This window comes from Balaenoptera physalus, assembly GCF_965194825.1.
Source record: "Balaenoptera physalus genome assembly, chromosome: 10".
Lineage (NCBI taxonomy): Eukaryota > Metazoa > Chordata > Mammalia > Artiodactyla > Balaenopteridae > Balaenoptera > Balaenoptera physalus.
The window spans coordinates 79,784,601-79,809,481 of NC_138889.1; the positions used below are offsets into that span (position 1 = coordinate 79,784,601).

The 24,881-nt window shown below is 36.6% G+C and overlaps 2 long non-coding RNA genes across 3 annotated transcripts in view; both read left to right on the top strand.

Moving 5' to 3' along the window:
- LOC309667804 overlaps positions 1 to 24,881 on the top strand; it is a 95,594-nt gene that overhangs the window by 16,532 nt on the left and 54,181 nt on the right. For both annotated transcript variants that reach the window (XR_014267967.1, XR_014267968.1), the window contains exon 2: positions 3,424 to 3,493. This is a non-coding gene — a long non-coding RNA (uncharacterized lncRNA). The remainder of the gene's footprint in view (positions 1 to 3,423; positions 3,494 to 24,881) is intronic.
- LOC309667815 lies at positions 743 to 1,533 on the top strand. Its single transcript, XR_014267979.1, has 2 exons — positions 743 to 892; positions 1,230 to 1,533. It is a non-coding gene; the product is annotated as an uncharacterized lncRNA (long non-coding RNA).

Genomic DNA, 24,881 nt, shown 5'->3' on the forward strand with positions numbered 1-24,881 from the left:
ACACTGAATCTATCCTCCAGCATTTCAGAATATGTAAATGTTTCCTCTCGATATTCTCTACAGTACATACAACCCCAGCAATTTATCACCATACTTACACTCATTTTTTCATGATATGCCTTGAAATGTGCAATATTTTAATTTCTACTTTACCAATTTTTATACTATTATGTATTAAAATACTTTCAAAAGTCCCTCTATCTAAAGAGATTATAATCACTGGACCTGGAATGTTCAACACTGCTTAACAACATCATTCTCACTTCATTTCCAAGTTCATAATTCAAAATAGTCACTGTGCCTCTAATTAATTAGAGAACTCTAAAATCCTGTCTCAGTACATGGACAGACAACTGTTTCTCCAGACTCTTTTGAGTTTATTCAAGTGCATGAGGTAACAGAAATTATGCATAATTACAATTCTAATACCCATATATATTTACAAAGACCCGTCTTTGCTTTGCCTTCTGACAAAGGCCTCTGTTGGTGCGACGCAGATCTGTACCCTAATTATACCACTGTGAAATTGAAACAGAGGTCAAACAACAAATTTTTCTTTTCCACTGGTTATTGCCACTAGTTTTAGAATGTGGTAATGGATATTCACATAAATTACTAACCATGTTTTTTATTTCTTTCTCTATTTTTGTGCTTAATTTCACATACCTCATATACAATATCATATAGGAGTGACTTTTAAAATGTTTTTTAGTTTATTTTATTTTCATCCTAGTATCCCAATATATCAAAATGAGAAAAGGTGGGTTAAGACTGAAGTCACAGCACCTTCTGATATTGAATACAAATTTTTGAATGCATTTTTACTTTTCTGGGAAGAAGCTTCAGGAATTTCATCAAATTCTCAATTTAAAAAGCAACCAGGGCTTCCCTGGTGGCGCAGTGGTTGAGAATCTGCCTGCCAATGCAGGGGACACGGGTTCGAGCCCTGGTCTGGGAAGATCCCACATGCCGCGGAGCAACTAGGCCCGTGAGCCACAGTTACTGAGCCTGCGCGTCTGGAGCCTGTGCTCTGCAACAAGAGAGGCCATGATAGTGAGAGGCCCGCGCACCGCGATGAAGAGTGGCCCCCACTTGCCGCAACTAGAGAAAGCCCTCGCACCGAAACGAAGACCCAACACAGCCAAAAATAAATAAACAAATAAATAAAAAATTAGAAACAAACAAACTAAAACTAAAAAAAAAAAAAAGCAACCAAAATATTTTTACAGTAGTTAAATTTTTTTTACAGAAGTAGCTCTTTAATCATGATAACCATTGTTTGTAAGGGTTCTTGGAAAAGGCACTTTTATGCACACTTAGTGAGAATTAAATCTTAAATTTTTCTTGAACTCTTTAACATTGTATTAAAAGTTATATAAATACATATTTTCTCACACTGTAATTTCTTGTAGTTTATCTTAATAAAATTATCAAATATGCAGATATAACTTTAGCTGGAAGGCTATTTAGCACAGCATTCTTATAGTAATAAGTGGCAAATTAGCTAAAAGATATATCAGACATAAAATGGAATATTAAGAAGTCACTGAAGTTAAAAGAACACTGTATCTTCCTACCACAAGATTTAGCAACAAATTTGCTTCTATTCCTATATATTCCATCTTTTTTTTCAGTTACTATGGATGAAATGTCTGATCTCCTATTTTAGGCCTGCCTTTGTCTCCTTGTTCAATTGTTCGATTCCCTACCTACTATTTGTCCAGTGACACATAATTAATGAGTAGTAGAGCTGTGATTCAGACAAAAGAATTTTTGGACTTCAAAGCTCATGCTCTTTTCCCTAAATGCAAATATTCAGAAACTTAGTATAATTGTTAAAAGTTTGTTTCTCTTCAGTATTTCTTCAAATTGAAGTAGGTAAATATCAAAATTAAGTCAGTAAATTCATTAAGACAATTTCTTGCTCTCTCTCTGACGTATCACTACAGGAATAATTTCTTGTCTCTTCTACTTATCACTTTTTCCTATCAACATGCAGATATAAAATATTAACACCTGTTTTAATCCCACATACTCGTTGAGCTCCAGTCGGATTTCCCTGATCCATTTTAAGAGTTCTTCAGTTTCATTCCTCCCACCTCTCTTGAGCTCACTCCAGTCTAGATTTCATCCCCATAGTTCTTCTGAACTAATTCTTGTCAAAGTCGGCAGTGACCTCAGAATCACTAGAACCGATGTCCATTTCTCCATTCTAATCTTATTTGACTCATAATCATCATTTTATACATTTGATTATTCTCTACTTCTTGAAATACCATATTTACTTGGGTTTCAGAAATTAATACCCTACCTCTAAGTAAAGGGGTGTTTCATGGATCAGTCATTGCAGCTTTTTTCTTCTTTCTTTACCTTCACACTCTAAAGTAGAACCATACGAAACAAATATCAAACCAGCACAAATGTGGACCACATATATAATTTTAAATTTTTATAAAAATAAAAAGAACAGGTGATTTTAGTTTTAATAGTATATTTTATATAAGACAACATATTGAAAATAATTACAGATATAAGCCATATAAAATTATTAATGATATATGTTTTATTGAAATGTAATAACATACAACATTCTATTTGTTTTAGTTTTACATCATAATCTGACATTTGTATACATTGTGAAATGATCACCATAAGTCTAGTTACCGTCTGTCACCATGCAGAGTTACAAAATTTGTTTCTTTTTTTGTGATGAGAACTTTTAAAATTTACTTTTTTTAGCAACTTTCCAATTTGCAAGAAAATATTATTAACTATAGTCACTATGCTGTATATTATATCCCCATGACTTATTTATTTTATAACTGGAAGTTAGTACCTCTTGATACCCTTCACCCATATCACCCACCCTCCAATAATACTCCTTCCTTCTGGAAACAATAAATCTGTTCTCTGTATCTATGAGTTTGTTTTCTTTTGTTTGTTCGTTTGTTTTATTTTATAGATTCCACATATGAGTGAAATAATATAGCATTTGTCTTTCTCTGACTGATTTCATTTATCATAATACCCCCAAGGTCCATCCATGTTGTCACAAATGTCAAGATTTAATTCTTTTTATGACTATGTAGTAGTCCATTGTGTGTATGTATGTATAAAAACATCTCGTTTTAGATTATTTTTTCTTCCACTTTTACTGAGATATAATTGACATACAGCACTGTATAAGTTTAAGGCATACAGTGTAATGATTTGATTTATGTGCACCATGAAGTGGTTATCACAAAAAGTTTAGTAAACATCCATCATCTCATATAGGTAAAAAATTAACGAAATAGAAGAAAAAATTTTCTTGTGTTGAGAGCTCAGGATTTACTCTCTTAATTTTCGCGTATAACATACAGCAGTGTTGATTATATTCATCATGTTGTATATTACATCCTCGGTACTTAATTTATGTTACAGATGGAAGTTTGTACCTTTAGAATGCCCTCCTCCAATTCTCTCTCCCAGCACCAGACACCCACTGCCTCTGGTAAGCACAAATCTGATCTCTTTTCTTATGAGTTTGTTTGTTTGGTTTTGAAATATAATGGACCTACAACATTATGTTAGTTCCTGTTATACAACATAGTGATTATATATTTCTATACATTTCAAACTGGCCTCCAGGATAAGTCTAGTTATGATATGTCACCATACAAAGATATTACATATATGACATATTTATTGACTATAATCCTCACACTGTACATTTCATACTCATGACTCATTTATTTTGAGACTGGAAGTTTGTACTTCTTGATCTCCCTCGCCTATTACTTTCTTTCCCCCACCCCTCTCCCCTCTGGCAAACATTCGTTTGTTGTCTGTATCTATAACACTGTTTATGTTTGTTCATTCATTTTGTTTTTTAGATTCCACACATGAGTGAAATCATACAGTATTTATCTTTCTCTGTCTGACTTATTTCACTTAACATAATACCCTCTATGTCCACCCATGTTGTCCCAAATGGCAAGATTTCAATCTTTTTTATGGCTGAGTAATATTTCATTATGTGTGTGTGTGTGTGTGTGTATAGTATGTGTGTATGTGTGTGTGTGTACCACATCTTCTTTATCCATTCATCTGTTGATAGACAATTAGATTGCTTCAATATCTAAGCCAATGTAAGTAATGCTGGAATTAATGTAAGGATGCATATATCTTTTCTAATTAATGTTTTTACTTTCTTTGGATAAATACCCAGGAGTGGTATTGCTGGATCATATGGTAGTTCTATTTTAATTTTTTGAGAAATCACCATACTGTTTTCCATAGTGGTTGTACCAATTTACATTCCTTCTAACGGTGCAGGAAGTTTCCCTTTTCTCTACATCTAATTGGATATTTTATTTCTGTGAATAGAAAGAAGATTTGCAATGGGTTATTTGTGACGAGATACCCTTGCTCTCACCTTGCTATTTTGTTATATAACACATAAAAACAAAATAAACAACTGCAAAGACAACAATAGATACATTTTAAAATGCTCAAAAGAGTTCATTTTCATGTGTGTTTTGTTTAAATGCAGTACCATACAGACAACTTCCAATTTATATTATTTCTAGATATAGATATGGGTGTAAAAATAGTCACAATAAACAATGGAATTTTCAATATATTTTATAAACAAACCATGTTTTCTTTTAAAGTGTTAATTTAAATTAAATGAAGCCCATGATCCTCTGGTTCAGTATATCAGAGCAAAGAGATTTCAACTTCCATTGTCATCTCTGAAACAATCAAAAGCAAACCAAGTAAATACGTTTCAAAAACAGGCAAAATATGAAACCACTACTCATTTTTAATAAAACTAGGAAGTGGTCACAACAGCTAACTATAAATTGGAAAGGATAGCTGTTGTAAATTGTGAAACTTGAAACAAGTCAAGAGGGAGTGATCTAGTACATGAGGCTAATGACCAGACTTGACTAAAAGTGACTTTTCCTCTGAGTCCTAACTTGAGGGCCTGTTTTTCTGGGTCAGGATTCAATACAGAGGAGTAAGAGGTCAGGTGTGGCTTTGCGAAACCTCTCTTTTAATGAATAAATTCTGTTTTCTCCTCTGATATTTTATTACGTATTCTGTTAAATGTTCCATATCGAATAGTGTTTATATCCCACTCTATGGAGAGACACTCTTGTAATTTGCATCATACATCCATTTCCAGTTTCAAGGAAGAGTAAATGCTCCCATCAGAAAGTTTTTTTGTTAATCACTTTTTCTGCTTTTCCTTAATAGGAAAAAGTAATTTGTTAGATTTTGGTTGCAAAATGATAAGAAAGAACAAAGATAATTATGTTTCACCTGAGTTTAACTATTATTCTGGTAAATATTGCACCAGTCCTCATGGTGAACTTTTAGAATGGAATCCTGTATAATAATTATATAGTCCTTTCTAAGTGACATTATATTTGAATAAAATATAATGAGCATACTGTTTGTTTCTTTCAGTATAGCATCAATGACTTGTGTTATCAAAATAATTATGAAAAAGCATTTAATTTGACAAATATGCTTGTAGTGTTGTCAAAAGTAAGCTATGATATCACACATGAGGAAGAAGGGATTTCTTCAGGAAAAAATGCTCATTAGATCTTATGATGTTCACATTGACATAAATGTTAGATGAGTCAGCCGTTATCAATACATTGTCAGTATCATTGTTGAATAATTAGTTCAGAGTAAAAAATCAAGAATGTGCATTCATTAGTTATTTCAGCAAGCATTTAATGAACAACCACTGTAAACCCAACCCTGTTCAAGGTCCTAAGTTAGCCGAGAACGGTTAAAGTCTTAAATTCCGGAGGGGTGATAGACAATAAGCATGTAAACAAATATCTATATAACTTTAGGTTCTCTGAAGATAAATTAGACAAAAGGTGAGGAGTTGGGAGCTGGTTGCTATTTTATTCAGGGTGTAAGAGACATCTCTCTGAGAGTGAAGATCAAGCAGAGACCTCTATGGAGTAGGCTGTAAATCTAACACACTTGATGAATTGGTTTGAATGCTAAGATTGTGTGAAATCTGTCCAGGTTGTCTCGATAAGAGTTTAGATATTTTATATTTTGTGTATTTGAAATATTGAACTGCTAAAACACCATCAACTGGTATTGGTACCAGAAATAGGAGGAAATCTTAGGAGTACAGCTAGTACTAATTCTATTATTAATTGCATTCACATACTCACGGGAAATTTCATAAATGAGTATTAATGGTTAAAGAAATGTCAGCCTTTTATAATCCATGTAACAGAATAACATGTAAACCATAAGACAATTCTTTTAAATTTATTGTAACTCAATTATCTTATGTTTTTAGAGTTTTTACTATCAAATTCCTTCTTTGAATAGTGTATGAGCTTGAATGGGCAGGTTGCTGGGCTCTTAGTTTCCTTTGAAATGCAGATTGTTATAAGATTCTTGAGTACAAGTACACAGGGCTCTGTAATTATGCTATAACAACAGGGAACATTTACCTCAAGAAAAGCATTTGATAGCTGAGGTGACTGTGCACAAATGTTTTCTCAAATTTCAGTTTGCAAAACAAACGGAAGCACACACACTGTTCAATAAACTTTATTACCACGTTACCTTCTAATTTGGTCTCTTAACACTCTGTCAGTGTTTTTCTTAAAATAGCTTCCTAAAAGAAAAAAAATTGTATTATTTAGCCATTTGTAATTCCAGTGAGGCTAACACTTGCCATTTCATTGGGATTGTTATTTTATTTCATTTTTCTCCTGAGAAACTAGTAACTATTATATGGACAGTGATAAATATATGTGTATAAATACTGAACTTGAATATATACAGTAAGCATGTGTATTGCTATGGAGAGAGTCACTCTACATTTATCTTTTTTCCATCAACTCTGAAGGAATCAGAATTTGTACATAAAATCTCATTAGCTTGGTCCATTCAATCTTGTGTACTGAAATGGCTCCTTAAGTCTAGGAGAGAGTCCCACAGAATATTTACAGCCAAGGCCCTGGAACCTGGATTTAGATCCTAACTCTGTCACTCATGAGACAAAATGTGAATGTTAATGCCCCAGCTGCACAGTGTTGCTGAAGTAATGAGTACATCTGGCTTTTAGACCTTCATCTGGCTCCCAATAAGATCTCAATGAATGTTGCCTCCTCCTGTTTATGCTCATGGAACTCAGAGTAACCACACGAGCACAAGCACAGTGTGTATCAAAATTAAAAAAAAAAATGTAACAGTGACTGTTTGATTTTCAAAAAGCATCAAATAGTTGTAGCAGTTAGGAATGTGTTTGTTTGTGAGTGGCAGAAAGCTCAACTCATCTTGAAGCCATGTACTGCTTTCTTACCCAACCAGAATTTGGGGGGATGTGCTGTTACTTGCCTAGGTTCAGCTGCACAGCGTTGTTATCAGAAAACCTGGTTCGTTGCCTAATGATTGCAAGATAGCTGGCTGTTACAGATGGATCCATCAAGAATATCTTCAAGGGAGGAAAAGGGGTGTAGAAGTGGAGGCAGTCCCTTCTGTTCCATGCTCTTTCACCAGGAAATCAACAGATTTTCCACAGCTTCCCATAAAATTTGTTGTTGACTTACTGGTATTGGCTGTGTCATATGGTTTTCCTCAGTTGCAAGGGGTACTGAAAGAGCAAGCTGGGACTTTGCTGTCTCCAACAAATTCAAGGTTATACTAGGAAAGGTGAGAAATAGCTGTTGGGTAATATTTTAGTGTCTGCCATAATAGTCATTTAGGGAAACATTGGAATCCAGTTAGACATCTATATACTCATTTTATGGTTTAGCATTTATTGTTTTAATATCCAATTGCCTATGGGAAAGTGCTACGATGAACTTTTCATTGTTAGTTTATTCTGAAGTTTGAATTTAGTGCTAGTATGAGAAGATTTTATTTTGCAACTGAAATTCTTTATGTGCTTTAGTTTGTTTTCTTAAAAAAGATCCATCAGTTGGGCAAAGTGCCACTAGAGAAATTGTCCCCAGTCACTCAGTTCACTCATCACACCCTGCCTACACTGGCTTTTCTTATTTTTCTCAAATATGCTTAGTTTATCCCTACTTCATGGCTTTCATACATGTTCCTCCAGTTTTGGAAAGCGCTCTTCCAGCCCAAGTCTCCACCTATCACCATCACCTTTCCATACCTGATTCCTCTTCTGGGTTTGGTTCAAATGCCCCCTCCTCAGAGATGCCTTCTCTGATCAGATGCCTCTTCCAACCAGCCTCTATCTCGTTAATCCTATTTTATTTTATTCATTTTCCTTTTTAAAATTATCTTCTTCTGAAACTGTCTTATTTATTTATGTACATACCTGCTTATTGTTGGACTCATCCAAGTTTAATGTAAGTTCCTTGAGTTGAGGGATATATGTGTGATTCATCACTGCATTTTCTGAACCTAAAACAGTGCTTAACCATAGTAGTCACTTAATAAATATTTGTTAAACAAATGAAAAAATGTTTAACATAGGGTTCTTGATTAGAGCAGGAGTAAGTTAAATATTAAACATTTAAATATTTGATTGCAGCAAGAGAAAATGGGTTAATGTCTTCCTCCCAACAATTGGAATGTACTTGAGAACAAGTCTCCTTAACACCTCACAGCACTTGAATGATCCCTGTAACACAGCTCTCATTCATATCATCCCATCGCTGAAGCATTTTCTTTCATTGACACAGACTTCCAATACTCAGTCAGCTACTTGTGGTCAAATCTTCTGCCCTGGGCATCATTAGACTTGCTTTTGCTTATGTCAGTCCTGAGGCATCAAATATTAATTTAAAATTTTAATCCTCCCAGGTTTGGGCACCAAAAAAATTAGTGCCCCCCAATTAAAAGATGAGCAAAAGATCTGTCTCACCAAGTAGGATACACAGGTGGCTAATAAGCATATGAAAAGATGCTCAACATTGTATGTCATTAGGAAATTGCAAATTAAAACAATGAGATTCCATTACATACCTGTTTAAAATAGTGAAAATCCAAAACACTGATAACTCCAAATGCTGGTGAAGATGTGGAGCAACAGGAACTCTCATTCATTGCTGATCAGAATGCAAAATGGGGGACTTCCCTGGTGGCACAGTGGTTAAGAATCCGCCTGCCAATGCAGGGGACAAGGGCTCGAGCCCTGGTCCGGGAAGATCCCACATGCCATGGAGCAACTAATCCCGTGCACCACAACTACTGAGCCTGTGCTCTGGAGCCCGTGAGCCACATCTCCTGAGCCCACGTGCCACAACTACTGAAGCCCACGTGCCTAGAGCCCGTGCTCTACAACAAGAGAGGACACTGCAGTGAGAAGCCTGTGCACCGCAACAAAGAGTAGCCCCTGCTCATTGCAACTAGAGAAAGCCCACGCACAGCAACAAAGACCCAATGAAGCCAAAAATAACTAAGTAAAAATAAATTAAAAAAAAAAAAGAATGCAAAATGGTACAGCTACTTTGAAAATGGTTTGGCAGTTTCTGACAAAACAAAATATACTTTTACCATATGATCCAGCAATCGTGCTCCAAGGAATTTAACCACAGGAGCTAAAAATTTATAACTACATAAAAACCTGAAAATGAATGTTTATGGCAGCTCTATTCATAATTGCCAGAATTATGCAACCCAGATGTCCTTCAATAAATTATTGGATAAACAAATTGTGGCCCACCCATGCAATAGAATATTATTAAGCAAGAAAAAGAAGTTAGCTATCAAGTCATGAAAAGACATAGAGGAAGATTAAATGTATGTTACTGAGTGAAAGAAGCTAATCTGACAAGGCTACAGATTTTATTATTCCAAGTATTTAACATCCTGGAAAAGTCAAAACTATGGAGACAGTTAAAAGATCAATAGTTGCTCTGAATTTGAAGGAAAAATAGTGGGAAGGACGACTAGATGGGGCACTAGGGATTTTTAAAGCAGTGAAACTATTCTGTAAGATACTGTAATGGTAGATACATCATTATAAATTTATCAAAACCTAAGGAATGTGCAACATGAAGAGTGAACTCTAATTGGAACTATGGATTTTGGTTAATAATTATGTATCAATACTGGCTCACCAATTTTAACAAATATACTACACTAATCAAGATATTAATAACAGGGGAAACTAGAGGAGGTTTGTTGGGGTACACGGGAATATTCTATATTCTCTCTCAAATGTTTCTGTAAATATAACTCCCCAAAACGAAAGTCTATTTTTTTTAAGTCTATTTTTTAAATATTTAAATATAGAGCAGCTGTCTGTGGTATCTCTATATTAACAACTTGTAATAAGAAAACTTAAGGGGCAAGATGGGAATAAAGACACAGACCTACTAGAAAATGGACTTGAGGATATGGGGAGGGGGAAGGGAAAAAAAAAAAAGAAGAAAGAAAACTTGAAAGAGTGATTTACTTTGTCATTCCTATCCACAAAAGAACTGATGTATTTTCTTTCTCCCTTAGGTTAGTTGAATAACGAGACCAAAAACATCCTCCAATTCTATTCAATTAAGGGCTATAAGATCCTTTGTTTTTCAAAGTTCTATCTGGAATGACTTTTTTTTTTTTTTTTTAATCTTAAAAAGTATTTATTTATTTTTTAATTTTTTTCACACACACACTGTATTTTATTTTTACAAGAGATAAATAAACTGACACCAAGCATTGTAAATGGATGACCACAACAAAAGCAACAATGATTGCAATTACCAAACACGAAACACATTCATACTATGTCATAATGTTGACATTCAGTCCAGTAATCCTCCACTGTAACAGCTCCTTTACTTTGCAGTGAAAATTGATTTGTATATTTTTTGCCTCTGCGTCCTTGTGGGATTTTTTTTTTTTAATTCAAACAGAAAGTCACAATTATAATCCTCCTCATCAGTTCACTCAGGCCCATGTAATTAATTTTTTTTTATCTTGATCTTTTGTTAGCACTTTTATGAATTCATCAGTTTTCCATTAGAGTTCTGAAAATGCTTATTCATTCAGGAATGACTTTCATAATTGTTTACCAAACAAAATGTCAGCCTTCTCAGAGATCAGTGTGTCTTGCAAAACTTAAATAAAAAATAATTGTCGAGGGGGACCTTCAAGATGGTGGAGGAGTAAGACGTGGAGATCACTTTCCTCCCCACAAATACATCAAAAATACATCTACATGTGGAACAACTCCTACAGAACACCTACTGGGCATTGGCAGAAGACCTCAGACTTTCCAAAAGGCAAGAAACTCCCCATGTACCTGGGTAGGGCAAAAGAAAAAAGGAAAAACAGAGACAAAAGGATAGGGATGGGACCTGCACCTCTGGGAGGGAGCTGTGAAGGAAGAAAAGTTTCCACACACTAGGAAGCCCCTTCACTGGAGGAGATGGGGGGTTGCGGGGGAATCTTCAGAGCCACTGAGGACAGCGCAGCAACAGGGGTGCAGGGGGCAAAGTGGAGAGATTCCCACGCAGAGGATCAGTGCCGACCAGCACTCACCAGCCCGAGAGGCTTGTCTGCTCACCCGCCAGGACAGGTCGGGACTGGGAGCTGAGGCTCGGGCTTCGGAGGTCAGATCCCAGGGAGAAGACTGGGGTTGGCTGCGTGAACACAGCCTGAAGGAGGCTAGTGCACCCCAGCTAGCCAGGATGGAATATGGGAAAAATTCTGGAACTGCCTAAGAGACAAGAGACCATTGTTTTGGGGTGCGCTAGGAGAGGGGATTCAGAGCACTGCCTAAACGGGCTCCAGAGATGGGCGCGAGCTGCGGCTATCAGCTCGGACACCAGAGACGGGCATGAAACACTAAGGCTGCTGCTGCAGCCACCAAGAATCCTGTGTGCAAGCACAGGTCACTATCCACACCTCCCCTCCTGGGAGCCTGTGCAGCCCTGTTGCAATGTCACACCGGCCTCTGCCACCTCAGGAGCTTTGCGAACAAAGAAGAGAAAGGGATATCTCTCCCAGCAGCCTCAGGAGCAGCGGATTAAATCTCCACAATCAACTTGATGTACCCTGCATCTGTGGAATACCTGAATAGACAACAAATCATCCCAAAATTGAGGCGGTGGATTTGGGAGCAACTGTAGACTTGGGGTTTGCTTTCTGCATATAATTTCTTTCTGCTTTCATGTTTATCTTAGTTTAGTATTGAGAGCTTATTATCATTGGTGGATTTGTTTATTGATTTGGTTGGTCTCTTCCCTTTTTTTTTTTAATATATAGTTTTTTCCTTTTTCTCTTTTTGTGAGTGTGTATGTGTATGCTTCTTTGTGTGATTTTGTCTGTATAGCTTTGCTTTTACCATTTGTCCTAGGGTTCTGTCTGTCCATTTTTTTTTTTTTAGTATAGTTTTTAGTGCTTGTTATCATTGGTGGATTTGGTTTTTTTTGTTTGGTTGCTCTCTTCTTTCTTGCTTTTTTATTATAACTTTTTAATTTTTTTATTTTAAATAATATATTTTTTATTTTAATAACATTATTTTATTTTATTTCTTTCTTTCTTTTTTTTTCTCCCTCTACTTCTGAGCTGTATGGCAGACAGGGTCTTGGAGCTCCGGCTGAGTGTCAGGCCTGAGCCCCTTAGGTGGGAGAGCCGAGTTCAGGACATTGGTCCAACAGAGACCTACCAGCCCCATGTAATATCAGTCAGCGAGAACTCTCCCAGAGATCTCCGTCTCAATGCAAAGACCAAACTCCACTCAACGATGAGCAAACTACAGTGCTGGACACCCTATGCCAAACAACTAGCAAGACAGGAACACAACTGCAACCTTTAACAGAGAGCTGCCTAAAATCTTACTAAGTTCACAGACACCCCAAAAAGCACCAATGGAGGCAGTCCTGCCCACCAGAAAGACAAAATCCAGCCTCATCCACCAGGACACAGGCACCAGTCCCCTCTACCAGGAAGCCTACACAACCCACTGAACGAACCTTACCCACTGGGGACAGGCACCAAAAACAATGCGAACTACGACCTGCAGCCTGTGAAAAGGAGACCCCAAACACAGTAAACTAAGCAAAATGAGAAGACAGAGAAATACGTAGCAGATGAAGGAGCAAGGTAAACACCCACCAGACCAAACAAATGAAGAGGAAATAGGCAGTCTACCTGAAAAAGAATTCAGAGTAATGATAATAAAGATGATCCAAAAACTTGGAGATAGAATAGAGAAAATACAAGAAACGTTTAATAAGGACCTAGAGGAACTAAAGAGCAAACAAACCATGATGAAGAACACAATAAATGAAATTAAAAGTTCTCTAGAAGAATCAATAGCAGAATAACTGAGGCAGAAGAATGGATAAGTGACTGGGAAAATAAAATAGTGGAAATAACTACCACAGAGCAGAATAAAGAAAAAAGAATGAAAAGAATTGAGGACAGTCTCAGACCTCTGGGACAACATTAAATGCACCAACATTTGAAATATAGGTGTCCCAGAAGAAGAAGAGAAAAAAAAAAAAGGGACTGAGAAAATATTGGAAGAGATTATAGTTAAAACTTCCCTAATATGGGAAAGGAAATAGTCAATCAAGTTCAGGAAGCACAGAGAGTCCCATATAGGATAAATCCAAGGAGAAACACACCAAGACACATATTAATCAAACTATCAAAAATTAAATAAAAGAAAAAATACTAAAAGCAACAAGGGAAAAGCAACAAATAATATACAAGGGAATCCCCATAAGGTTAACAGCTGATCTTTCAGAGGAACTCTGCAAGCCAGAAGGGAGTGGCAGCACATATTTAAAGTGATGAAAGGGAAAAACCTACAACCAGGATTACTCTACCCAGCAAGGATCTCATTCAGATTCAACAGAGAAATTAAAACCTTTACAGACAAGCAAAAGCTAAGAGAATTCAGCACCACCAAACCAGTTTTACAACAAATGCTAAAGGAACTTCTCTAGGCAGGAAACACAAGAGAAGGAAAAGACCTACAAAAGCAAACCCAAAATAATTAAGAAACTGGTAATAAGAACATACATATCAATAATTACCTTAAATGTAAATGGATTAAATGCTCCAACCAAAAGACATAGACTGGCTGATTGGATACAAAAACAAGACCTGCATATACACTGTCTACAAGAGACCCACATCAGACCTAGGGACACATACAGACTGAAAGTGAGGGGATGAAAAAAGGTATTCCATGCAAATGGAAATCAAAAGAAAGCTGGGGTAGCAATTCTCATATCAGAAAAAATAGACTTTAAAATAAAGACTGTTAAATCAGACAAAGAAGGACACTACATAATGATCAAGGGATCAATCCAAGAACAAGATATAACAATTGTAAATATGTATGCACCCAACATAGGAGGAGCTCAATACATAAGGCAAATGCTAACAGCCATAAAAGGGGAAATTGACAGTAACACAATAATAGTAGGGGACTTTAACACCCAACATTCACCAATGGACAGATCATCCAAAATTAAAATAAATAAGGAAGCACAAGCTTTAAGTGACACATTAAACAAGATGGACTTAATTGATATTTATAGGACTTTCCATCCAAAAACAACAGAATAAACTTTCTTCTCAAGTACTCATGGAACATTCTCCAAGATAGATCATATCCTGGGTCACAAATCAAGCCCTGGTAAATTTTAGAAAATCGAAATCGTACCAAGTATACTTTCTGACCACAACGCTATGAGATCAGTTACAGGGAAAAATCTGCAAAAAATACAAACACATGGAGGCTACACAATATACTACTAAATAACCAAGAGATCCCTGGAGAAACCAAAGTGGAAATCAAAAAAAACCTAGAAACAAATGACAATGAAAACACAATGACCCCAAACCTATGGGATGCAGCAAAATCAGTTCTAAAAGGAAAGTTTATAGCAACACAGTCCTACCTCAAGAAACAAGAAACATCTCAAATAAACAACCTAAACTTACACCTAAAACAATTAGAGAAAGAAGAACAGAAAAACCCCAAAGTTAGCAGAAGGAAAGAAATCATAAAGATCAGATCAAAAATAAATGAAAAAGAAATGAAGGAAACGATAGCAAAGATCAATAAAACTAAAAGCTGGTTCTTTGAGAAGGTAAACAAAATTGTTAAACCATTAGCCAGACTCATCAAGAAAAAAGGAGAAGACTCAAATCAATACAATTAGAAACGAAAAAGGAGAAGTAAAAGCTGACACTGTAGAAATACAAAGGATCATGAGAGATTACTACAAGAACCAAGTGCCAATAAAATGGACAACCTGGAAGAAACAGACAAATTCTTAGAAAAGCACAACCATCTGAGACTGAACCAGGAAGAAAGAGAAAATATAAACAGACCAATCACAACCACTGAAATTGAAACCGTGATTAAAAATCTTCCAACAAACAAAAGCCCAGGACCAGACAGCTTCACAGGCGAATTCTATCAAACATTTAGAGAAGAGCTAACACCTATCCTTCTTAAACTCTTCCAAAATATAACAGAGGGAGGAACACTCCCAAACTCATTCTATGAGGCCATCATCACCCTGAGACCAAAACTAGACAAAGATGTCGCAAAAAAAGAAAACTACAAGCCAATATCTCTGATGACCATAGATGCAAAAATCCTCAACAAAATACTAGCAAACAGAATCCAACAGCACATTAAAAGGACCACACACCATGATCAAGTGGGGTTTATCCCAGGAATGCAAGGATTCTTCAATATATGCAAATTAATCAATGTGATACCCCATATTAACAAATTGAAGGAGAAAAACCACATGATCATCTCAATAGATGCAGAAAAAGCTTTTGACAAAATTCAACACCCATTTATGATAAAGATCCTCCAAAAAGTGGGCATAGAGAGAACTTATCTTAACATAATAAAGGCCATATATGCCAAACCCACAGCCAACATTGTTCTCAATGGTGAAAAACTGAAACCATTTCCACAAAGATCAGGAACAAGACAAGGTTGTCCACTCTCACCACTATTATTCAACATAGTTTTGAAAGTTTTAGCCACAGCAATCAGAGAAGAAAAAGAAATAAAAGGATTCCAAATTGGAAAAGAAGAAGTAAAGCTGTCACTGTTTGCAGATGATATGATACTATACGTAGAGAATCCTAAAGATGCTACCAGAAAACTACTAGAGCTAATCAATGAATTTGGTCAAGTAGCAGGATACAAGATTAATGCACAGAAATCTCTTGCATTCCCATACACTAATGATGAAAAATCGAAAGAGAAATTAAGGAAACAGTCCCATTTACCATTGCAACAAAAAGAATAAAATACCTAGGGATAAACCTACCTAAGGAGACAGAGGACCTGTATGCAGAAAATTATAAGACCTTGATGAAAGAAATTAAAGATGATACAAGCACATGGAGAGATACACCATATTTTGGATTGGAAGAATTAACATTGTGAAAATGACTATACTACCCAAAGCGATCTATAGATTCAGTGCCATCCCTATCAAACTACCAATGGTATTTTTCACAGAACTAGGACAAAAAATTTCACAATTTTTATGGGAACACAAAAGACCCCGAATAGCCAAAGCAATCTTAAGAACGAAAAATGGAGCTGGAGGAATCAGGCTCCCTGACTTCAGACTATATTACAAAGCTACAGTAATCAAGAGAGTTTGGTACTGGCACAAAAACAGAAACATAGATTAATTGAACAACACAGAAAGCCCAGAGACAAACCCACGCACATATGGTCATCTTATCTTTGATAAAAGAGGCAAGAATATACAATGGAGAAAAGCCAGTCTCTTCAATAAGTGGTGCTGGGAAATCTGGACAGCTACATGTAAAAGATGAAATTAGAACACTCCCTAACACCATACACAAAAATAAACTCAAAATTGATTAAAGACCTAAATGTAAGGCCAGACACTATAAAACTCTTCGAGGAAAACATAGGCAGAATACTCTATGATAAAAATCACAGCAAGACCCTTTTTTATCCAACTCCTTGAGAAATGAAAATATAAACAAAGATAAACCAATGGGACCTAATGAAACTTAAAAGCTTTTGCACACAAAGGAAACCATAAACAAGATGAAAAGGCAACCCTCAGAATGGGAGAAAATATTTGCAAACGAAGCAACTGATGAAGGATTAATCTCCAGAATATACAAGCAGCTCATGCAGCTCAATATTAAAAAACAAACAACCCAATCCAAAAATGGGCAGACGATCTAAATAGACATTTCTCCAAAGAAGATATACAGATTGCCAACAAACACATGAAAGGATGCTCAACATCACTAATCATTAGAGAAATGCAAATCAAAACCACAATGAGGTATCACCTCACACTGGTCAGAATGGCCATCATGAAAAAATTTACAAGCAATAAATGCTAGAGAGGGTGTGGAGAAATGGGAACCCTCTTGCACTGTTGGTGGGAATGTAAATTGATACAGCCACTATGGAGAACAGTATGGAGGTTCCTTAAAAAACTAAAAATAGAACTACCATACAACCCAGCAATCCCACTACTGGGCATATACCCTGAGAAAACCATAATTCAAAAAGAGTCATGTACCACAATGTTCACTGCAGGTCTATTTACAATAGCCAGGACATGGAAGCAACCTAAGTGTCCATCGATAGATGAATGGGTAAAGAAGATGTAGTGCATATATACAATGGAATATTACTCAGCCATAAAAAGGAATGAAACTGAGTTATTTGTAGTGAGGTTGATGGACCTAGAGACTGTCATACAGAGTAAGTATGACAGTAAGTCCAAAAGAGAACAACAAATACCATATACTAACATATATATATGGAATCGAAAAAAAAAAAAAAAAGGTTCTTAAAAACCTAGGGGCAGAACAAGAATAAAAATGCAGACATAGAGAATGGACTTGAGGACACAGGGAGGCAGAAGGGTAAGCTGGGACGAAGTGAGAGAGTGGCATGGACATATATACACGACCAAATATAAAATAGATAGCTAGTGGGAAGCAGCCGCATAGCACAGGGAGATCAGCTCTGTGCCTTATGTCCACCTAGAGGGGTGGGATAGGGAAGATGGGAGGGAGATGCAAGAGGCAGGGGATATGGTGATATATATATACGTATAACTGATTCACTTTGTTATACAGCAGAAATTAACACACCACTCTAAAGCAATTATACTCCAATAAAGATGTTAAAAAATAATAATTGTCATAATAACTGTATCTAAGGTAAAAAGTATATATTTAGTTTTCTTCCTCAAAAAAAGTAATATTTTGTCTTTGAAGTAAAACTCTCACAGTAATAGCATGTCAACTTTGATATGTGTCATTTTGATACTCATTAAAAAGAGAATAATATTTCACCTGTATGGGTAGGAAAACAAATTCCAGCCCTAGCAGAGCACTAAAATTAAGATATCTTAATATCTCTTAAAGTGTCTGCATTATATGGTACAATCCAACTCATGTTATTTCATATAACATGGTGAATAGTTCCAGTGTTTTTTCGGCCACAATCTAGGATGAATCAAGGCTTAAAAATCAAGCCACATTAAAGATGATCAAAAACAATTAATGTAACATTTATCAGAGTTAACAAAAAGTTGTCATCTTCTCTCTACATTCTTTTATTTATTTTTCCTAACAAAAATCTATAGTGCAGTAAAGGTTAGGGATCATGTAACTGCCGTGTCATTTACAAAGTCTGAGTGCTTCATTGATTGCTGGTCTCCAGACTCACCCTTATAACTAGCTAAAAGTTTATCTTCTCATTGATGAAGGTCGTCCAGGAGGCAAGACTATAGAGTGCAGTGATGAAATGTCTAAAGGCAAAAAATGCAATTGCAATTCACTGTGAAATTCTAATTGGGAGTCTGTTTTAAGACTTCACAGTTGAGATGTAGTTCCATTTGTTTTCTATTGCTTGTAAGCCAGTATCTTAAAGCCTGCTGATTGCTGGAGGAAACTGAAGTGACAGACCTTGAATTTCTTTCCAGGTGATGTGATGACAAAATCTAGAAAATAGAGGTTCTTACCCGATATGCTTTATCTTAACTGAAACCTTTCACTTCCCAGGACCACATGCATTTTCAGCTTTCCCTTTTGGAGAGTAATGAAAAGTGCTGCACGTGTGAGGTCTTGTGCTCAGTCTTCAGTAGAAATTACCTCATGTAACAAGACAATAACTTTCTGAAGTCGACATAACTATTTTCATTTTACAGTTGAAGAACCTGAGACTCAAGAAATATCCTGCTCAAGGTTTCAAAATTAGAATATGGAAGGATTTGATCCGTACAGCCCTGTTTCTTTACTAACGATGTTCCCGCTCCCCACCTGCTCTAAAACCAGCCAAGGGGAAACATTGAAATTCCCCAAGTCATTGTTGCTGCTCCCTGCCCAACACCTTTATTTTCATATTCAAATATGTTCTTTTTTTTTTTTTTTTTAATTTATTTATTTTATTTATTTATTTTTGGCTGCGTTGTGTCCTCCTTGCTGCACACTGGCTTTCTCTAGTTGCGGGAGCAGGGGCTAATCTTCGTTGCAGTTCATGGGCTCCAGGAGTTGTGGCACGCGAGCTCAGTAGTTGTGGCTCGTGGGCTCTAGAGCGCAGGCTCAGTAGTTGTGGTGCACAGGTTTAGTTGCTCTGTGGCATGTGGGATCTTCCTGGACCAGGGCTTGAACCCATGTCCCCTGCATTGGCAGGCGGATTCTTAACCACTGCGCCACCAGGGAAGCCCCAAATATGTTCTTTGAATCTCATGTAATTTTGCTATTCTGCACACTTCTTCATTGATATCATTTGCTAATCTACTGGTTATTCCTTTACACCTGTTGTGACGTTGATCCTGGCCTTGGATGATTTGAATATTCATGTTGACAACCTATTTTATACTCTGATCTCAACCTTTCTTAATAGCTTCTCAAAAGTCTCTCACATTCACTCCAGAAAATCACACTTAGGGAGGCACCTGGACTTTGTAATTTTCCCCAGAAGCTTCATGCATGAAACATTAAGTCTGACATCCTTTGGACCAAAGTGAATCTCTATACACAGCTTGGTTTCCAGGGAGATGCCGGGGACGTGCCCATTAGCGAGGTTCCTGTCACTGAGTCAGCAGAAGCTATCGTTATGCCCTGTGTTCCTGTTGGGAGACAGAGGAACCAGCTCCCTGGTTTCTGGTATTTATTTGATAAACCTGAGTCTGGGATACCCTTTTCTATTACTGTTTTCAAAACTCTGAATTACTGTCATCTCTATCAAGACATTGATACATCGATCTTACTCTTTAACTATTCTTGTTCATTACCTCATCAATATTCCCTTATCTTAACCTCCCAGTCTACTAACTCTCTTAGATTATCACTTACTTGTCAGTGATGATTTACTACTAATAATAGGAGTAATAATAACACCATTAATATAATTTATCATTGTTTAGCAATTGTTCATCATGCAGTGCAGACAGCACTTTATATGTTTTGTAAACTGAGTCTCAGAGAAGTAAAGCAGACCATCCAACGCCATGTAGTTAATAAGAGACATAACTAAGATGAGAAAACAGGTCTGCCAGTGTCACTCCAAAGCCCTCGTTCTTTTTATTATATCTGCCTCATTAGCACCGACTCAGCTGACATGTACCTATGATCATCAATCACTCTCAGCTCTCTTACGTGCAAAGCTCTTCCTCTGAGTCCTCGCCGTACAGTTATGGTGAGTCTCCAGGGCTGTGTGACTACAGTCAGCTTCCCTTCCTAGCCACCTCAGCTGTGACTGCAAACTTTACTTTCCCTTACAAACACTCCACCAACCAAGTACCTATATCAGACAAATGGCACATGCCTATTCACATACACTCAAAGCAGATAACTTTGCATCCTACTTTACAGAGATAATTCATGTTTTCAGACAAAAGATTTCTCAGCATGCTATTCCCCCCTTACCTCTTATTTGAACCTATATGTATCTTCACAGCTATCCTTCCTGTTTCGGTAGAAAAGATGTCCACCAGCTTCTTGTCCAAAGCTAATCTTTCTACCTGAGTTCCAGGTGTCAACCCCTCAGGACCTTGACCTCAACATTTTCCTCTCTTTCATAGTTCCATGTACATATATCTTTTTAGCCTCCACTAAATCTATGTATATGTAATTTTTAGGAATAATTTTTGCGTGCAAGTAACAGAGAACACTTCTATCGATGGCTTAAGAAAATAGGAGTCACTTTTTTTTTTATGTAGCAGAAAATCTGGAACTAGAAACTTGTGTCATAGATTTAATAGCTTAGAAATGTCAGGGACAATGTATTCTTAATTCTCTCAGCCCCATCCTCTCATGTAAATATGCTGCTGCAGTTCCACGCATCACACCTTTTTAGAAAGCTCTCAGCAGACTTCCACCCTGATCTTATTGGCAAGAATTTACTTGTCAGTTGGTTTTGCAAACCTGTCAAAGATGCTTTAGCGATTGGGAGGGTGAGTACATAGTTTTTCAAGGCTAAATAATGAAGGCAGAAAGGAAGAAGGGAGTTGGGAAAGGGTACTATTTAGTGAACCTATAGTGTCTGTCAAAGCACATATATGTACTTTAGTGTCTTCTATATTTAAAAGAGGTGGGTTTTTCAAAGAATGTGCCAGATCTGGATTGTCAGTTACTGGCCCTGTATTCAGCCTGTGTCTTGTTCCTCCTCTGTAGTACCCGGACTGCTTCAGGCTTTACCCTTTGCAGGGGTTCGCTGGCAATCGAGTTCCCTAATTTCTGGATCCATCTCTATGGACTCTTGGAGCTGTGACCACCTCACAGGAGTTACCACTCCTCACCCACTTCTATATGACAACACTTGTTGGAACAATCGTGTATGCCAATCAATCCTCTTAAATTTGCTTTGCAGTTGTTAGTTTTCACATTTTTCTTTCTCTACTATCATTGTAACACTGTATTTAGAAAGAAATTTTAAAATGTGTTGAATCTGCCTTCTTTAATTGAAAGTTTTGTCTTATTACATTGGTTGATCATTTTTATGCCTGTATTTGCTGCTACATTTTGAATTATGGGAACAGAACTAATTTATCTATTTTATTTCTGTTCCCTAGTACCATGCACAGTTCTTGAATACTCAATTATTGATGAATGTGAATGGAAAAATTAATTAATTAAAGACTAAATGCTCACAAGGATTTGAAATTCAACTAGTAGGCTTGGAGTGCAGGATTGCCCCCTTACCAACCCTGTGAAGCAGTGAAATTTATTTATCTCAGATCTTAGTTTCTCTATCTTTAAATTAAGAATAATACTACCCATTCTGGGTACTTCATATTCTGTTGTAAGATAAGGTCATATAACAGATATAAACATGCTTTACGAATTACGAAATGTTTGCAGTTATCTGACACACTTTTCTTTTGATAATCATTACGTAGAATCTGACAAAAGGATTAATTAATCAATCTAGACTTACTAATTTGTCAGTCCTTGTGAAAGAAACTGACAAATTAATGAACATTCATCAAATGGTTATTGCATATTACTATGTACCAGACACTTCTCTTGGTAGCAGAAATATAGCAGTGACCATTAGATCAGTCTGAAGCATGAAGCATACCTTCTGGTAAGTGATACAAGGCAAATGTATTCGTTTTCCATTTGCTGCTGTAACAAATTACCATAGACTTATTCTTCAAAACAACAAAAAATTGATTATCTTTCATAGCCAAAAGTCTGGCACACTTCACAGGTTAAAATCCAGATCTAGCCAGGGTTGTTCTTTTGGGGGGCTCTAGAGGAGAGTCTGTTTCCCTGCCCAACTTTGAGATGCTGCCACATTCCTTGACTCATGGCCCCATTCCTCCATCTTCGAAGCAGTGATATGAGGGTAAGTCCTTCTCACACACACTGCCATCTCTCTGGTTTGACACTACTCTCCTGCCTCTGTTTTTCACTTATGAGGATGCTGTAACTACATATTGGTTCACTCTGATAATCCAGAATACTCTATTTGGAGTCAGCTGATCAGCAATCTTAATTCCATCTATAACCTTACTTCTTCTTTTCTATGTAAGGTAACATATTCACAGATTCCAGAGATCAGAATGTGGGCATCGCTGGGAGGCTGTTAGTCTGCCTACCAGAGTATGCCTGTCCCTTAGCCCATTGTACTCCTTTTCAACAAAAACTAACAAATGTCTTTCTTTGTTTCTTTATGAGTCTGTGCTATGCCTCAACTTAATGGTAAAAATACAACACAATTAAACTACGTTTCATTTACAATTAAAATTAACAGCACTGCCTTACTCGTAAAACTCTTCATTTATTAAGTACTTTTGACTCAGTTAAGCTTTTGGAACTCTTTTGAATTGTTATAAACATTTTCTTCCTTGACTTTTCATAGTTTTATTTTATAATGAGATCAGGATGAGTTTTGCTGCTCTCTCGCCTTTTTAAAAAATACATTCATGGGCTTCCCTGGTGGCGCAGTGGTTGAGAATCTGCCTGCCAATGCAGGGGACACGGGTTCGAGTCCTGGTCTGGGGAGATCCCACATGCCGCGGAGCAACTAGGCCCGTGAGCCACAATTGCTGAGCCTGCGCGTCTGGAGCCTGTGCTCCGCAACAAGAGAGGCCGCGATAGTGAGAGGCCCGCACACTGCAATGAAGAGTGGCCCCCGCTTGTCGCAACTAGAGAAAGCCCTCGCACAGAAACGAAGACCCAACACAGCCATAAATTAATTAATTAATTAATTAATTAATTTTAAAAAAATACATTCATAGTGAAAAACCTGGGAATTCTTTCCCACAAACCACTTGATGGAATGGAAATTAGCAAAAAATAGGTAATTCACTAGCATTGCCAATATTTTCTCAAAAATTTTATATTGGTTTTTATTTCTAAACTGAAATGTTTATTTTAAAAGATCTTTTATATTATTTATAATATATAAATATATAAAATATGAATATAATGTTTGAGAAATACCAAAATCAAATTTACTAAAATTCCTTCAGGGCTGGGTACATGTATTTCTACTGCCAACCCAATAAGATGATGATTATTCCTATTTCCTCTTAAGATATGAGTGAACTAATGATGAAAACTTTAAGTAGCTTACCCAAGATATGCTCCTAGCAGGCAATTGGTCAGGATCTGAACTGAGGACTAAGCAGCCCTTGGTCCCGGCTCCTCACACATATGAGGCAGGCACACCCCCCTGCCTAAAGTGTATGGACCTTTTCTATTGAAAAACAAGCTCATATCTTTAGAAAGAGCAGAAGAAATACCAATTTAAGCAAATAATTTACAAATCACACTAGTCTCAAGTTACTTAAAAATTTTTTTGATAAGTTGATGAAGTTTAAGACCAAACAAGGAGAAAAGTTGGGAAAGCAGTTACCATAGCACTCTATTATGCAATACATTGTGCAAATAATAATAATATTATACAACATATTTATATAAATAATGGCAATTGTAAAATGTTTTCAAAGAGTAAAATATTAGAAAAATGTCATAGACCCAGTAAAGAGCAAAAGAAAGAGATTACTGAGCACAAAGCATTCAAGCATAAGAATCTTTCAAACAGATGGCATGGAGAGTCCCAAACCTCTGTGGATTTTGAATTTGACTGCTGGATACAGAACAGAATCTATGTTGCAAAAATTCATATGGGATAAACTTCTTTACAAATGGTTTTAAAAATTCTCAAGTCTCCCTGAAGAAAACCAAGTCAGAAACTGCTCAGTGAACCACAAATGCCCACGGGCTATAAGGCTCAATGGGAATGAAAAGATTCATTCATCACTACAAATGCAGTGTGATGTCACTGCAAAGATAAGGATTCTGGAATCAGACAAACTTCACTCAAATCCAAACAGTAGTTCTGTGTAATCTTGAGCAGGTCAGCATCGCTCTGAATCAAAATTTGCATGTGTCTAAGATAGGAATTAACCAAGATCAAG